This window comes from Bufo bufo, chromosome 7 (genome assembly GCF_905171765.1).
Source record: "Bufo bufo chromosome 7, aBufBuf1.1, whole genome shotgun sequence".
Lineage (NCBI taxonomy): Eukaryota > Metazoa > Chordata > Amphibia > Anura > Bufonidae > Bufo > Bufo bufo.
The window spans coordinates 197,577,505-197,595,057 of NC_053395.1; the positions used below are offsets into that span (position 1 = coordinate 197,577,505).

Genomic DNA, 17,553 nt, shown 5'->3' on the forward strand with positions numbered 1-17,553 from the left:
GTTCTACAAGAGTGGGCCCCAGAATTGTGCTCATTAAAGAGGGAGTCCACTTTTATGATACGGATAACCTATCCTTTGCTTCATGTCCATTTTTGTCTGAAGAAAGGGTTAATCCCTGAAACGTGTTCCATGTTATTGGAATAATAACTTCAACCCCCATACTTCTTTTGTCCTGCATGCTATCCTCAGAATAGTTCATTAAAATGGTGGGTGTCTAACTTTTGGCATCCCCACCAATCAGATGGTTGAAGGGGGCCCAGTGAGCGCTGCGGCCGCTTCCTAGGCCAGTGACATCTCGTTTATTGGTCAAATGGCCTGCAGTGTCTTGAAAAAACGTAATTAGACTTACCGGTAATTCCGTTTCCTTTAATCCACCATGACGGCCACAAGTGAGATATGACCCTTGACCTCTGTAGGGGCAGGAATATACAGAGTGTTTAAATTGCCCCCACCCCTCCTCACCCTCCGTGTTCTTGCAAATTACCAAGGTAGGTGAGCAATCTATGGGTGTCCCCATTTCAGTATTAGTTCATACCAAACTAGATATAAGAATTCAGTATAACGTATCTACATACTAATTATTTATATAGTTAGGTTTTGTTTGTTTTTTGGGGGGGGGGGAGGAATATATATCGTCATGGTGGACTCAAGGAAACTGAATTACTGTAAGTCTAATTACAGTTTTCCATTCCAGCTAGATTGTAGATCTGTGGGTTTGGATGTTTTATTGGACCCTGAGAGAGGATCTCCCCGTGGAAGGGAATTTTCCATGGTTCTTCCAATGCCATTTGTTTCAGGGCCGAGAACCATCTTCTTTTCAGCCAGTAAGGAGCTATTAAAATTACTGTCGTTGGTTCCCGCTGGATCTTCTGTGTTACTTGAGTTATCAGTGGAAAAGATGGAAATGCGAAAACAAGGTCCCAGAACCATCTTATAGACAGGGCGTCTACTGCCCAAGGTCTGTCTCTGGGGTCTAGAGAACAAAATTGACGGACCTGAGCACTCTCTCTGGAGGCGAACAGGTCTACCTCTGGCAGTCCCCATCTGGATGGGATTTCCTGAATTTTTTTTTTATTTAGAGTCCATTCTCCTGGATGTAAAGTTTGCAGACTTAAAGAGAACCTTTCACCTGGATATCAATAATCTAATTATTATCCTACCTTATAGTGCGGCCCCCACTGATGTCTTGGCACTTTTTTTCTCTCTAAAGAATCCCCCGTTCGTCCGCTGTGGTCCCCGTATCTTTTGGTGCCTCATATGCTAATGAGGCGACTCTGTTATACTAGGCATGGACTTGTATTTCTCCTATGCGCGGTTATCTTCTCCCTCGTGGGAGGAGCTTCAATTCTCGCAAGAACTTGAGCTCCTTCTCTCTGGCTAAGAGCGGGGCGCTCTGATTGGATGCGCTCGCAGCCAGGGAGAAGATAACCGCGCCCAGGAGAAATACAAGTCCACGCCTAGTATAACCGAGTTGCCTCTTTAGCATATGAGGTATCAAAAGATACAGGGACCACAGCGGATGAACGGGGGCTTCTTTAGAGAAAAAAAAAAGTGCCAAGACATCAGTGGACGCCGCACTATAAAGGTAGGATAATAATTAGATTAAGGATATCCAGGTGAAAGGTCCTCTTTAAGAAGTCCGCTTCTAGATTTTCTGACCCTTTCAGGTGAACCGAAATTAAGGAGAGAACATTTCCTTCTGCCGAAGAATATTTTTCGTGCTACTTCTGCCAAAAGGATTGGATCTTGTGCCGCCCTGATGTGATATTGTCCGAAAGGACTTTCAGATGTCTGTTCTTTAATAGGTAGTGAGCTTTTGTAAGGGCTGCATACAGTTCTCTGTAATGTGAAGATCAGTTTTTTTATGATGACTGACCAGTCTCCCTGGAAGTAATAGCTTATAACCTTTTCTCCCTAATCTGAAGCGCTGGCATCGGTCATTATCTGAACCCTCTGGGGTCCTGAGGCAGTCTGTGCTCTGAAGAAGGTTCTCTTCCTCTCCCCACAAGTCCAGGTCTAGTTTGACTGCCGGTGGAATGTTGGTTTATCCTGTCCAGGGACGAATGTTTCCTGTTCCAGTTTTTGAAGATCCACGATTGCATGGTTCTGGTGTGGGCCTGACTCCATTGGACTGAATTTATGAAAGAGGTTAGGATACCTAGCAGACTCATCGCCTTTCGAATGGAGCATCTGGTAGTGTTCTGAAACCTTGTTATTTTCTGTTTGAGGGATCTTATCTTGTCATGGGGTAGATAAGTCCTCTGGGATACAGAATCTAACACTACGCCCAGAAATCTTATTCTTGTGGATGGGGTGAATGTAGATTTTTATTTAAATTTATCAACCAGCCCAGATCCGAGAGGGTGTCTATAAAATCCTTTATTACCTTGAAGGTCTCTTTTTTTGAGCTTTCAATTATTAGAAAGTCGTCTAAATAGGGGACAATATTTGCTCCCTTTCTGCATAGAAACGCCACCATTTCCACCACCAACTTGGTGAAGGTTCTTGGGGCTGATGATATGCCGAATAAAAGCGGCAGATACTGAAGGTGGTGGAGGGAACCTCTGGGATCCCTTACCGCAAACCTTAAGTGCTTCTGAGAAGCCTGATGGATTGGTATATGAGTAGGCGTCTTTTAAATCTATTGACGCCAAAAAGGCGCCCTCTGGAATCAGCGGAATGGTAGAGGCCACTGAATCCATTTTGAACCTCCTGTACACGCTTAATTTGTTTAAGGGTTTTAGATTTATTATTGTGCGGTAAGAATCATCGGGTTTTTGAAGAGTCTTGAGCAAAACCCCTGCCCTTCTTCGGCATATAGTAACATAGTACATAAGGCCGAAAAAAAATACATTTGTCCATCCAGTTCGGCCTGCTATCCTGCAAGTTGATCCAGAGGAAGGCAAAAAAACCCTGTGAGGTAGAAGCCAATTTTCCCCACTTTAGGGGAATAAAAAATTCCTTCCCGACTCCAATCAGGCAATCAGAATAACTCCCTGGATCAACGACCCCTCTCTAGTAGCCATAGCCTGTAATATTATTACACTCCAGAAATACATCCAGGCCCCTCCTGAATTCCTTTATTGTACTCACCATCACCACCTCCTCAGGCAGAGAGTTCCATAGTCTCACTGCTCTTACCGTAAAGAATCCTCTTCTATGTTTGTGTACAAACCTTCTTTCCTCCAGATATGGTACCCTTATTATGACCCCTGATCTGATTTGGTCCTGAAAATCCTTGTTGTGGGTCGTAAACATGAATTTCTTTGGAGGGGTTGAAGAAAATGATTTCTTGTAACCCTGTGCTAAGATGTTTAAGGCCCAGGGATTTGACGTGACGAGAGTCCATCGCTCTCGAAAATTCTTCAACCTTTCTCCTACTCTGGCATCATTGTTTGTTTCCTTGTTTGTTCTGGGGATTGAGGATAAACTCCCTACCTTTGCCTCCTTTACTGTAGCTCCACCGACCTCCGTCTTACCCTTCCCTCTATAGGGTCTAGACTGGGAAGAAAACGGTCGAAAGGGTCTTTTTTTAGTATCTATCTCCTCCTGAAACCCCTTTTTGTCAGCAGCTTTTTCCAGTATTTTATCTAATACTGGCCCAAATACAAATTTACCTGAAAAGGCGATTGAACATAACTTGGCCTTGGAGACCTTGTCCCCTGACCAAGCTTTCATCCATAAGGCTCTTCTGGCAGCATTGGATAAGGCTCCATTCTCACGTCCGCAACGAGCTTTGCGGATCCACGGAGCCGCAAAACACGGAAAGCGGCAATGTGCGTTCCGCATTTTGCGGACCGCACATTGCCAGCACTAATAGAATATGCCTGTTCTTGTCCGCAATTGCGGGCAAGAATAGGACATGTTCTATTTTTTTTGCAGACCCGGAAGTGCGCATCCAAAATTCCGTGTCCGGGCAGCACATCCTTAGCGGAAAAACGTACGGACTCAGCCGATGCGTCAGCCAGGAAGGCTGTTGCAGATTTTTATAGTGGATAGAGAGTTTATAATATCTTCCCTGGGAGTCTTATATTTTAGATGCTCCTCCAATTCTGATAACCAGAAATACATAGTTCTGGCCACAGATGTGGCTGCAATATTAGTCTTGACGCCAAACATCGCCGCTTCCAAAGCTTTCCTTAGAAAGCAGTCTGCTTTGCGTTCCTTCGGATCACTTAACTGCAAAGAATCTTTAAAATGGTAAAGCCGTCTTCTTGACTACTTTCGCCACCTGAATGTCGATTTTGGGGATTTCATCAAATATCTTACATTCGGCTGGATAAAACCTTAACCTATTTCTAAATTCCATTGATAAACCTAGCCTTTTTGCCGGTTCGATCCATTCATCCAGGATCATATCCTTAATATTTTCATTAATGGGGAATACTTTTGATTTTTTTTAGCACGTAAACCCCCAAACATCTCATCCTGTACTGTACGTGGCTCAGGGATATCCTCAACTCCCATGGTAGATCTTATGGCTTTGAGTAATTCTTCCATTTGATCTGAGGAGAAGAAATATTTCTTATCTTCCATGATCTCTCCTTCCGAAATAAGGTCCTCCTTAAAAATCTGTCTAGAGGTGGAGGCATCCTCATCAATGTCCTCTGGCTCCGAGGTGGATTGAACGGATAGTCTAGGTTTTTTACTTGGTGGGATAGGAGGGCTAGGGGCTCTCAGAGAGGCCATGGAAGATCTGATTTCTTGGATAAATGATCTCATTTCAGAAAAGCTAGATGGTTGCTTTTCTTTTAAGACGTCAGATATACAGACTTTACATAACTTCTTTTTGTAGTTATCTGGTAGCTTCTTGGAACAAGTAGCGCACTTTAGAGATCTAGATTTAGCTTTTGTTTCCTTTGCTCCTTAGGGAACAGAGAAAAGCAACCAAGTATCACAAGTTGGAAAACCCATTAAACATACAAGAAAAAAAAAAAAACACATACTGAAGGTGCAGCCAGAGAGGGATCAGAGCCCTCCTGACGGGATGCTGAAGCCTCAGACGCCGACATAGTGGTGGAGTTGCTGCCACTGAGCCGCATGAGTACCACTTTTATTCCTCCCGGCGTCTAACATCCCCTTGATGCGCCTGGCATGTTGCGATGTAGTTCTGCGTCCCCCGCCTGTCAGTCTGGAGATCAATGCAGCGCTGGCTTTCGCAGCACGCACGCGTGTCCCACGTGGATCCAACATCAGCGGTCTGCTTCCTACCTCAAAGTGGAAGGAGGACCGCGATAGAAAGGAGCGCAGGCCCCAGCATGAGCCAGAGCGAGCGCCCATGTTGCCCCCACTGCCCAGCCTTAGCCCCTGCCGCGGGAAGGCAGCAGGGGATGATGAAGGTAAAAAGCATAGGAATCATCACCTCCGCACAGGGAGGCCTCTCTGTATGCTTACCCCGTAGGGCAGGGATAACACTGAGGGTGAGGAGGGGTGGGGGCAATTTTAACTCTCTCTGTATATTCCTGACCCTACAGAGGTCAAGGGTCATCTCTCACTTGTGGCCGTCATGGTGGATGGAATAGAAAGTATTCATACCCCTTCAACTTTTCAACATTTTTGCACCTTACACCCACAAGCTTAAATGTATTTTATTGGGATTTTATGCAATAGACAAAATAGTAAGTATCTGTGAAGTAAAAGGAAAAGGATACATGGTTTTCAACATTTTTAATAAATAAAAATCTGGGAAGTGTGGCGTGCGTTTGTATTCAGCCCCCTGTACTCTGAGTCAATACTTTGTAGGACCATCTTTCACTGCAATTACAGCTGCAAGTCTTTTGGGGTCTGTCTCTACCAGCTTTGCACATCTAGAGGCTGACATTTTTGCCCATTCTTCTTTGCATACTAGCTCGCGCTCAGTCAGATTGGATGGAGGGCGTCTGTGGGCAGCAATTTTCAAGTCTTGCCACATTCTCAATGGGATTTAGGTCTGGACTTAGGCCATTGACTGGGCCATTCTAACACATGAATACGGTTTGACCTAAACCATTCCATTGTAGTTCTGGCTGGATGTTTAGAGTCGTTGTCCTGCTGGACGGTGAACCTCCACCCCAATCTCAAGTCTTTTGCAGCCTCTACCAAGTTTTCCTTCAGGATTGCCCTGTATTTAGCTCCATCCATCTTCCCATCAACTCTGACCAGCTTCCCTGTCCCTGCTGAAGAAAAGCATCCCCACAGCATGATGCTGCCACTAGGGATCGACCGATATTGATTTTTTTCGGGCCGATACCGATAATTTGTGAACTTTCAGGCCGATAGCCGATAATTTATACCGATATTCTGGGAATTTTCATTTTTGAGAAAAAAAAAAAATTTCCTACACAAATCTGCTGAAAATTAATGTTTATTGTTAATGTGTATTTTTTTGTTTATTGTTAATGTGTATTTATTTTTTTAAAATCTTTTTCATTTATACTTAATATTTTTGTGTTTTTTTTAATTTTTTTTTTACTAACCTTTAGCCCCCTTAGGGACTAGAACCCTTGTCCTATTCCCCCTGATAGATCTCTATCAGGGTGAATAGGAGCTCACACTGTCCCTGCTGCCCTGTGCTTTGAACATGGCAGCCAGGGCTTCAGTAGCGTCCTGGCTGCCATGGGTACCGATCGGAGCCCCAGACTTACACTGCTGGGGCTCCGATCGGAGGAGCAGGGGAGAGGGGATCCTGTGGCCACTGCCACCAATGAGTAATACTGGGTGGGGGGGGGCGCACTGCGCCACCAATGTTTTTACTATTGGGATTGGGGTGGGGGGGCGCACTGCGCCACCAATGATTAATACTGGGGGGCTGGGGGCGCACTGCGCCCCCAATGAAGATAAGTCTCTCAATCATTCATGTACAGGAGGCGGGAGCTGGCTGCAGAATCACATAGCCGGCTCCCGACCTCTATGAGCGGCAGCTGCGATCCGCGGCACCTGAGGAGTTAACTACCGCGGACCGCAGCTGCCGCTCATAGAGGTCGGGAGCCGGCTATGTGATTCTGCAGCCAGCTCCCGCCTCCTGTACATGAATGATTGAGAGACTTATCTTCATTGGTGAAGCGCTGGCCACAGCCCCTCCCCTCTTCTTACGTTCTCTCCTCTCATTGGCGGCAGCGGCAGCACAGGGGGGAGGGAGACACTGCTTCCTTCTCCCCTGTGCTGCGGAGGGAACACAGAGAGCGCTGAGAGCAGCGCGTTCTGTGCTCCCCATACGTTATCGGTATATCGGCAAAATAGATGCCGATACCGATAACGTTCAAAATCCTCAATATCGGCCGATAGTATCGGCCAAACCGATAATCGGTCGATCCCTAGCTGCCACCAATATCTTTCACGGTGAGGATGTTGTGCCGTGCTAGTTTTCCGCCACGCATAGCGCTTGGCTTGTGGCAAACTGGACTTCTTATGGATTGCTATCAAAAATGGCTTTTATCTTGACACTCTTCCATAAAGGTCAGATTTGTGGAGTACACGACTAATAGTTTTACTGTGGACAGATTCTCCCACCTGAGCTGTGGATCTCTGCAGCTCCTCCAGAGTGACCATGGGCCTCTTGGCTGCTTCTCTAATCAGTGCTCTCCTTGTCTGGGCTGTCAGTTTAGCTGGACGGCCGGGTCTTGGTAGATTTGCAGTGCTCCGCACACACATTTTCTTTTTACAACCTAAGGGCTCATGCACAAGACCGTTGTTTGGCGCTCCGTTTTTCACGGATTAGTTGTTCCGTATCTGAGGTTTTTTTTACTCCAATTTAAGTCCTCTTCCGTTCCGTTATTCCACAAAACATATCAGTATGGTTTCCGTATGCGACCCGTTTTTTGCGGATCGGAAACGGAAACAGTAACTTATTAATCACCAAACACATGAGCAATATGGGTTGGGCATAGCATTTCTACAGTATGGATCCACAAAATACTGATGAGTGCCGTGTGCGTTCCGTATTTTTTGCGGACCCATTGACTTCAATGGGGCCTCGGACTGTGATTTGCGAACAATAGGACATGCACTACTTTTTTGCGGAACGGAAACGGAATGCACATGGAGTACCTTCCGCTGTTTTAGTGAATGGTTCCGCATATGGTCCACAAAAAAAAAAACAGAACCGAAGCGGAAAGAAAATATGTTTGTGTGCATGAGCCCTAACCCTGTTTACACTTCTCCAAAACTTTATCCCTGACCTGTCTGGTGTGTTCCTTTGTTTTCATGATGCTGAAAACCTCTGAACCCTTTTCAGAACAGCTGTAGTTATACACACAGGTGGACTGCTTACTACTTAGGTGACTTCTGAAGGCAATTGGTCACACTGGATTTTATTTAGGGGCACCCGAGTACAGGGGGCTGTATACAAATGCACACCACACTTCCCAGATTTTTATTTATTAAAATTTTTGAAAACCATGTATCATTTTCCTTTCACTTCACACATACAGTACTTGCTAATTTGTGTTGGTCTATCACATAACATCCCAATAAAATACATTTAAGGCCTCATGCACACGACCATGGTGTGTTTTGCGTTCTGCAAATCGCGGATCCGAAAAAACACGGATGGCGTCCGTTCGCGTTCCGCAATTTGCAGAACGGCACGGACCGCCTTTAATATAAATGTCTATTCTTGTCCGCAAAGCGCGGACAAGAATAGAACATGTTATATTTTTTTAGCGGGCCACGGAACGGAGCAACGGATGCGGACAGCACACTGAGTGCTGTCCGCATCTTTTGCTGCCCCATTTAAGTGAATGGGTCCGCATCCGAGCCGCCGCTTGGATGTGGACCAAAACAACGGCCGTGTGCATGAGGCCTAAATCTGTGGGTGTAACATGAAAAAATGTGGCAAAGTTCAAGGGGTATGAATACCTTTTCAAGGCACTGTATGTGCAGCTCAGTCCAGTTCAAATGAAAGCAAGGCTCTATACAATTTACAGCACTGTGCTTGGTATGCTCTGAAGAAGCTGCAGAAGTCAATGAAGCACTGCAGCCTCTTCAAACAGCTCATCAGCAGGGGTCTGGGAGTCTGACCCCCACAATCTCATATTGTTGACCTATCCTGCAGATGGGTGATCAGTATTGTACTCCCAGAAAATCCCTCTAACGATTTAAACTCCACAATATATCTATATACCTAGAGACACTACAGACATCACTCAGAGAAGAGGGTGGGTAGTCAAGTAGTAGCTCAATGCTGACAGCACATCAGCCTGAGGGACCACCTTACAGCTACTTATCTGAGCGTCAACTACCTCGCAGAATATAATCCTATTCACAGTGATGCAACTAATAAAAAGCTCTGATACAGGCAAAATAACCTTGCTTTCCACCACCCCTACCTAGCGCTGTCAGCAGTTTTGCAGGGTCAAAACCAACAGAAACCCTTAAAAGTAAGTCGTAACGGAGCAGGAAATGTCCCCAATGTCTGATGTCTCTCTAGACCGGAGCCCGCAAAGTGAAGGAGAGTGGACTGCGCACGCACAGCTGCCCTAAATTCATTTCTATGGCTCTTTCAAAAATAGCTGAGCGCGCTGCTTGGCTATTTTCCAATATTCCAATAGAAATGTGCCGCAGTCGGCTCTTCGTCACTTTGAGGGTTCCGTTCTAGAGATAGGTGCGAGTCCCATAGGTGGGACCTGCACCTATCAGACATGAGATGGGCCAATCCCTTTAGAGAAGTTGTCCACTTTTTTTTTATATTAAATGACTAGTATATGCTGAAGTGCGTTATGGAATCCGTTACCGTGACTAACGGAATGTCTTGAGAGGCATTCCGTCACAATAGAAGATCCGTCTGGTTTCCGTTATGCTGGCCATAAACTTCTATTATGACGGAATGCCTCTGGAGATCCAATGCCTAGCACCCACTGCCAATCAGCTGTTTGAAGAGGCTGCGGCACGCCAGCGAGAACCGCCACCTCCTGGCAGCTTAGCAAGCACAGCACCGCCTACTGTATACAGGTTGTGTTTGGTACTGCAGCCCCGGTCTAGGGATGAACGAACTTGTATTTTCAAGCTCGGCGTACAAGGTTCGGGTTACCCAAGAACTCTGTTATGGATTCTGCTACCATGGACCATAGTGGAATTTAGAACAGGATTCTTAGATCACCTGAAGTTTGCTCATCCCTTCCCAGGTCCTAAGCTGCACCTAGGTCATGTGATCGATGAACATGACATCACTGGCCTAGGAAAGGGCTGCCTTGTTCATGGTCTCGTCAAACAGCTGATGAGTGGGCGTGGGGCGGGAGTCAGACCACCCCCACTGATCAGATACTAATTACCTATCTTGGGGACAGGTCATCAGTAATAAACGCCTTTGAATATCTAAATGAAAGCTGCTTAATTAGTGCAGAAAGAAAAGCAGTTGCCCCCGGCAACCAATCAGGTCACTGCTGTCATCTTTCAGGAGCCCCTTGACTGGTTGCTACTAGCAACGACTCCCCTTCTGCCCTTGTTTTTTTGCAATGTTTCACTTTGTGCTTTCATTCCTCGCCATTTTCAATAACTCGTCTAGCTGTCAGTGAATGGAAAAAACGAAGTAACGGAAAGGGCAAGGGATCAGTCAGTGTGTGGAGCCGGGCACACTGGGCGCACATGACTCGGCATTTCCCCGACCGACCCCGCTTACACCTCGGCTCTGCCCCTTTCCAATATCAAACACGTGAGCGGAACCTATAGGAGAACTCAATACAGCAGCAGTCCAGCACAACGACCACAGCATTCGGCGTGAACAAACTAAAGTCCCGGGGCGAACCTGAGGCCTAGTGACAACTCGCGCTCTCATACGCCCCACGGTGACAGGAGGCTGGTTGAAATGCTGAGGTAGTATGGCTTCTAGCGGCCGCTTTACCTGTCTATAAACTTTTCGGTAGAAGAACGAAGCCTTTTCAGCGTTTTCTCACTCCGGCAGCAGCAGTGAATCAGCCGGATTTCATTCAAAGCAATGCACCCAGAGCACTTCCGGGTGTAAGGGACGTCACGTCCGGTCTTTTGCAGGCAACCAATCAAGGGGGAGATTTAGATACACAGCAACGTAAGTACGCTATCAAATGCTAGGGGGAAAGCTGCTTTCTTGTGTCTGTAGTACAGGAGCCATGTTTGGTGCGCCTTTGTGTATTTATGTACTGAGTAAAAGGCAAGCAGAAGCTACAAGGAAATGGTGACTGCTTATCGCGTTAGTGGTGTATATGTTGCTGTGTAACTACTGTATACGTTTGCAAATACCTGAAATAAAATAGCTGCATTTCAGTAACTTGGAGATAGCACAGTGCCGCAGATTTTTTACATGCTCCTTTTAGACTGCCACTATAAGAGAGTGGCTGTGCTATAGTGACAGCCCCAATGGTTCTACCATAACTGTGCCCTTGTAACAAGAATAGCTACAGGGCAGCGTACTGTAAATAGCAGTCAAAGTCCACATTTGATATAGTAAGAATCATTAAAGGGGTTGTTCGGGTTAAGAACTGAACCCGGACATAACTCCATTTTCACCCAGGCAGCCCCCCTGACTTGAGCATCGGAGCAGTTCATGCTCCGATGCTCTCCTTTGCCCTGAGCTAAATCGCGCAGGGCAAAGGCATTTTTTTGACGATCCAGTGACGTACCGGGCTCTCCATGGGTCTGCCAGTAAGCCCGATGATGTCACCGGCACTGATGGGCGGGCTTTAGCACTGCCCTAGCCAGTAAAACGGCTAGGGCAGCGCTAAAGCACGCCCATCACAGCTGGTGATGTCACCGAACACACTGCCGGGCGGAAGCTTCCGCCCAGCAGTGTGTGTTTGTAAACAAAAGAGCCTTTGCCCTGCGCAATCTAGCGCAGGGCAAGGGAGCACATCGGAGCATGAACAGCTCCAATGCTCAAGTCAGGGGGGCTGCTGGGGTGAAAATGGAGGTATGTCCGGGTTCAGCTCTGAACCTGGACAACCCCTTTAAACATTATTAAAATTTGGATATACGTATTTTTCGCCCTATAAGACGCACCGGCCCATAAAAGCACCTAAGTTTTTGAGGAGGAAAATAGGAAAACTAATATTTTTAACCAAAAGGTGTGCTTTTGGTGGGTTTTGAACTAATGGTGGTCTGTGCATGACACTATTATGGGGGATCTGTGGATGACACTGTTATGTGGGGGGATCTGTGGATGACACTGCTATATATGTGTCATCCACAGATTCTCCCCCCATAACATTGTCCCCCAATACACCGTGCCCCGTCGCTCACAACAGTATTTCTAAACCGTAATCCTTAACCTCTTAATAACTTTAACTAAAGTTGCGCTCTCCCCTGTATCAGCACTTACTAACAAGCATCCGGAGCAGGCAGAGCGGCTGGCAGCGTAATGTCACTCACTGACGTTGCACGCCTGCTCCGCCTGCTTCATTCATAAAGTGGGAGGAGCAGGCGTGCAACGTCAGTGAGTGACGTAACGCTGCCAGTTATTAAGAGGTTAAGGATTACGGTTTAAAAATACTGTTGTGAGCGGCGGGGCCCGATGTAAGAGTATAAGGACTGCACCGGGCCCCGCTGCAAGTTCCCGGACTACAGCCCCTCCTCCCTCCCCGCTGATACATCGCAGTCTGCGATGTAAAATGGTAGCATTCGCCCCATCAGACGCAGGGGGGGGGAGACTTTTTTTGGGGGGGAGTGCGTCTTATGGGGCGAAAAATACGGTATATAGGTTGAAATATTTGGTATAAAAGCTAGGTGGCTACAGAGGGGACGTCATGTATTTAATGCCACCTAAAAGCTATCTTAAAGGGGGTTATCCCATGAATAATGTAAAAATAATTGAAAATCAGACATCATATGGCACACGACAATCTTTCTCTAACAAAGCTAGAACCAGCCCTGTACCTCACATGGATCCAGAGATCTCCCCATTCATTGCTCTGCTAGAGTTATATCAAGCTGATAGCTGAAGGGGAGTGTCTTTTCTGCTACAGCTTAGAGGGCGTGTCTCAGCTCTCCCTATCACAGCTCAGGAGGCGTGTCTCAGCTCTCCCTATCACAGCTCAGGAGGCAGTTGAAGCATGAAACTGAGCATGTGCGGCCATCGCAGTGAGCCGGACAAAGAAATAAGAAAAAAACAAACAGCAGGTGGCGCTACACAGATACATTTTATTGAATAACTTAGTAACTATACAAAATTTTTAATGACATGCAATTACAAAAGGATTCAGATCCAGGTGCTGGTTTGAAAACTGTAGAATATTTTTTGTGGGACAATCCCTTTAACTAGGTCCAAATGGTATGTTGTGAAGACATATAGATCTGTGTAGCAGAATCCTATTGGTTCATTTGTATCCCCAGGTTGTAGGGGGTAACACCCAGGGTTTTGTTTAATAAAAGGAGTCTTCTGTTGTGTAAAGTTAGAAGAGGATAGACTCAGATACCACCATGAGTCATGTCTTCTCATTCATTTGTCCCATAGACTGAATTGAAGATTTGGAGCATTGTAGTCAACATGATTAGATCCCTTGTTTAGTGTTCATACAAACATTTTCCTATGAATCATTTATTTCAGCCACTGCCAGAAAGATTGTACCCATGAGTTTCAGCCGGAGTACCACCGGGTGGAGGCCATTGTGACTACTGCGGAAAGATGTCTCTCATGTGAGTACAGGGGGCCTACTGTATCTCTATAGAGAGATGTAGATGCACTGCTGTGAATACTGAGTGAAGGGGAAGCATGAATGTGACCACAAGTGGATAGGTGAGGAGGCCCTGCTCTGACTACTAGGGGAAGGAGGAAGCATTACTGTACTTCCCTTAAAGGGTTTTTCCATGATTTTAATACTGATGACCTGTCCTCAGGATCGGCTATCAGTATCTGATTCGTGGGGGTCCGACACCAGGGACCCCCGCCAATCACCTGTTTGAGAAGGCAGCAGCGCTCCTGTGACCGCTGCAGCCTTCTCCCTGCTTTTCCTAGGCCAGTGACGTCACATTCATCGTTCACATGGCCTAGGAGCAGCTCAGCCCCATTCATCGTCCGGTATCTGTGTTTTGCGGACCACAAAAGAACGGTCGTATGCATGAGCCCTAAGACTTGTCATAGAACTGCAGCTAGCTGCAAACCTTTTCAGCCACATCTTCCATGACTCCAGCACTTTTTTTTGTTTAAACATTTTTTCTTCTACCTTTCCCCATTCACTTGTTATCATTGCCATTATTTTCAGCAGCAGTGAATTATCAGATGGGGGCTCCCCTACTGCTCAGTGTCACTAAATGTCACGTCCGCCACCTCCTACCCGACAGTTCATTGGTATTGGGCACTGAAGCTACCAGAACCAATAGCGCCTGTATCGGGAAGGCTAGATGAAAAATGAAGGAAGAGGCGAAGTCACGGAAAATGCGACTACAAAGCTCTGCAGCCAGTTGTATTTGTGCCGTTTCTCTCTTATGGCTCCTAGAAATGAGTTACTAAATTGTCATCTGGTTGTCACCAGCTGGGGGCCTGTCCCTTTTGACAAGTGAAATGGTAATGCCCAATGGACAGTGTATTCATGGCTATCCAGGAGAAACAGCACAACGTAGACTTCTAAGGAAAGGTGCACAAAGCCTTTTTTTTTTATAGGAGTTTTTTATTTTGCGTATTTGTTTTTTGCAGACCGAAATATGAACGTGGCCTTGTGCATGAATTCTTGGGAAAGCGTGGCTTGCTGTGTACCGTCAGATGGAAGTATCTGCTTTTTGTTTTTTTTAAATCTAGATACAGGAAATGCCCACAGAAGAAATTTAGTAGTTTCCAGACATGTAAAACCAGGACTGCGTAATGGTCTTCCGCCATTATGTGGCAGTGACTGAAAGGACCGTCTGTGGGACCTGTCACTAGCAGTATGGAAATGGTAAGTAGTAAATATTTTTAGTCAGTTACATTTAGCCCTTTTGTAGGATTTTTTTTTAATGGCTCATTTAGACGAGTAGATAATCGTTCAGGCGATTGACGACACGAGTGACCTTCCGACCCAACGCCAATTATAGTGAAATGCATTGACATGCAGGGAGTATTGTGTACAAATTCGTTCATATTCAATCGTATATTTGACTGTGTTCAGACAGGTTTCGTCATCATGCCTATCGGCGAAAGGTCACACGAGGCACGATTACATTGTCACAATTTATTAACAACAAACCATAATTTACTTTGCATCAACGATGTCACAAGCGTTGCTCGAGCATTAAGTAAAATCGTTCAGTCACTACATACATTCACATTACACAATTATCCTCCACCGCAAATCTCTAGCTTTCGAATCGTAGCGATTATCTACTCGTCGAAATGAGCTTTTACTCTTTTAAACAAAAACGCCACTGTAATGAATCTAACCATTTAACGCACCAGGGCAAACTAATTCACCCCTCCAGATCAGATAGTGTCCTGTCTTACGTACCGACACTATGCTCCTATCTGTAGGCAGTGACCGGACTGGTAGTCTATGGCAGCTGAGATTTGGGTCTAGGCCTCATGCACACGACTGTTGTTTTTGGTCCGCATCCGAGACGTATTTTTGCAGCTCAGATGCGGACCCATGCTCTTCAATAGGGCATCAAAAGATGCGGAAAGCACTCCTCCGTCCTCATCCGTTTCTCTGTTCCGTGGCCCTGCAAAAAAAAATAGAGCATATTCGCAAAAAACAGACAAGAATAGGCATTTCTATTATGGGCTGCCCGTTCCATTCCACAAATCGCAGAATGCACACGGGTGGTATCCGTATTTTACGGATATACAATTTGCGGACTGCGGTCGTGTGCATGAGGCCTAATACTGTAGATCACCATTTTTATTAAAACAAAATGACCATTCCTGATCAATAGTGATGCCAGAAGTGCGGCAAATGGGGGTGCAGAGGTAAGAGTCACACTTTGGTGCCTCAGGGCACCAATATTATAAATGACACATGGCAAGTATGTGGCAGGCAACCGCCTGCTGGAGTTTACTGGATCCGGCCGAACCGGATACTGCCGTTCACCGCTGCACCCCATTGACTATAATGGGATCCGTCCACTTTCTGGCATAAGTGCCATTCTTCAGCCGGACAAAAACCGTTGCATGCGTCAGTGGGGTCCGACGGTAAGCGGCAGTGCCCAGCTAGGCTGGATCCAATGAACTTCTCTGCAGTCGTATGAACCTACTGTTACAGATTTTGCATTGCCCAGGAGCTTCATGTTACGTCCCTGGCGCAGCAGTGGAATTGAACACATGCAGCCAGGCTCCCTAACAGACAGGGCGATCAGCTTATTAGTTTTTAAGGAGACCCTAAGAGATTGCAAAAATATTTTCCTGAAACTAAGGATGTTACATATTTAAAACCTCTCCTTATATTTAATACCCAGAGGATTTTCATGCTGGCGATAATTACAAATCCAGAGGGTAGAATAAAAATGCTAATAAAATGTTGATGTTCCAGTAGAGTCAAAGACTAAATGTAGGCTATATTAAGAGAAAATCTGTTGATTCGTCGCCGGTATCTGTGAGTACGTAATGTGTTCTCTGGTAATTCAGTGCGGCTCCTTCTCACTGCTATATTTCTTCTCCCATCTGTTTATGTTTGCTTATGTTAGGATGACTATTCCTCATGCTATGTGTCCATTTCTTTTCCAGTTTTGCAGCTGTCTGTCTGTCTCTTTGCCATTTCTTTTCTTAGTGCAACTTATTTGCATCAATAATATTCAGAACATGTTGGAGACCAGTCAGTTTGGGGTTTTATTGATAAGCACAGTTTATCTCTCATTTATAGTCCGCTGAAGAAGAAGTAATACCCAAACAAAACCCACCATTGTATATGTCGGAAATAAAATTCATTCCATCTGTGTATTTGACGTTATTCTGTCGTTTTTTTTAAAAATATATTTTGTAACTTTTTAAACACTTTCGCTTTACTGATTTCCAGACAGGTGGCATTTTCTTCTTTATTCACATTCAAAGCTACGTTCATAAATCTGTTTTTCACCTGTAATCGGAGACCAGCGATTTGCAGAAGCTTAGATATCAGTAGGGCCTCTTTCATACGGGCGAGAATTCCACGCGGGTGAGATGCATGAGGTGAACGCATTGCACCCGCACTGAATCTGGACCCATTCACTTCTATGGGGCTGTGCACATGAGAGGTGATTTTCACGCATCACTTGTGTGCGATGCATGAAAATCGCAGCATGTTCTATATTGTGCGTTTTTCACGCAACGCAGGCCCCATAGAAGTGAATGGGGCTGCGTGAAAATCACAAGCATCCGCAAGCAAGTGCGGATGCGGTGCGATTTTCATGCATGGTTGCTAGGTGACGATTGGGACTCGATCTTTATTATTTTCCCTTATAACATGGTTATAAGGGAAAATAATAGCATTCTTCATACAGAAGGCTAAGTAAATTAGGGATGGAGGGGTTAAAAAAAAAATAATAAAAAATTAAACTCACCTTATCCACTTGTTCGCGCAGCCCGGCTTGTCTTCTTTTTTCTTCTTTGAGGACCTGGGAGAAAAGGACCTTTGGTGACGTCACTGCGCTCATCACATGGTCCATCACATGATCCATCACTATGGTGAGGTGAGTTTAATTTTTTATAAAAAAATTTTAACCCCTCCATCC

At 45.6% G+C, this 17,553-nt stretch overlaps 1 protein-coding gene across 1 annotated transcript in view; it reads right to left on the reverse strand.

The window, feature by feature from the left end:
• Positions 1–10,954, reverse strand: part of PSMD14 (proteasome 26S subunit, non-ATPase 14) — an 86,747-nt gene extending 75,793 nt beyond the window's left edge. Inside the window, exon 1 of the mRNA XM_040440455.1 lies at positions 10,817–10,954. The gene's annotated coding sequence lies outside the window, so the exon portion shown is untranslated. The remainder of the gene's footprint in view (positions 1–10,816) is intronic.
• Between the last annotated feature and the right edge of the window lie 6,599 nt (positions 10,955–17,553).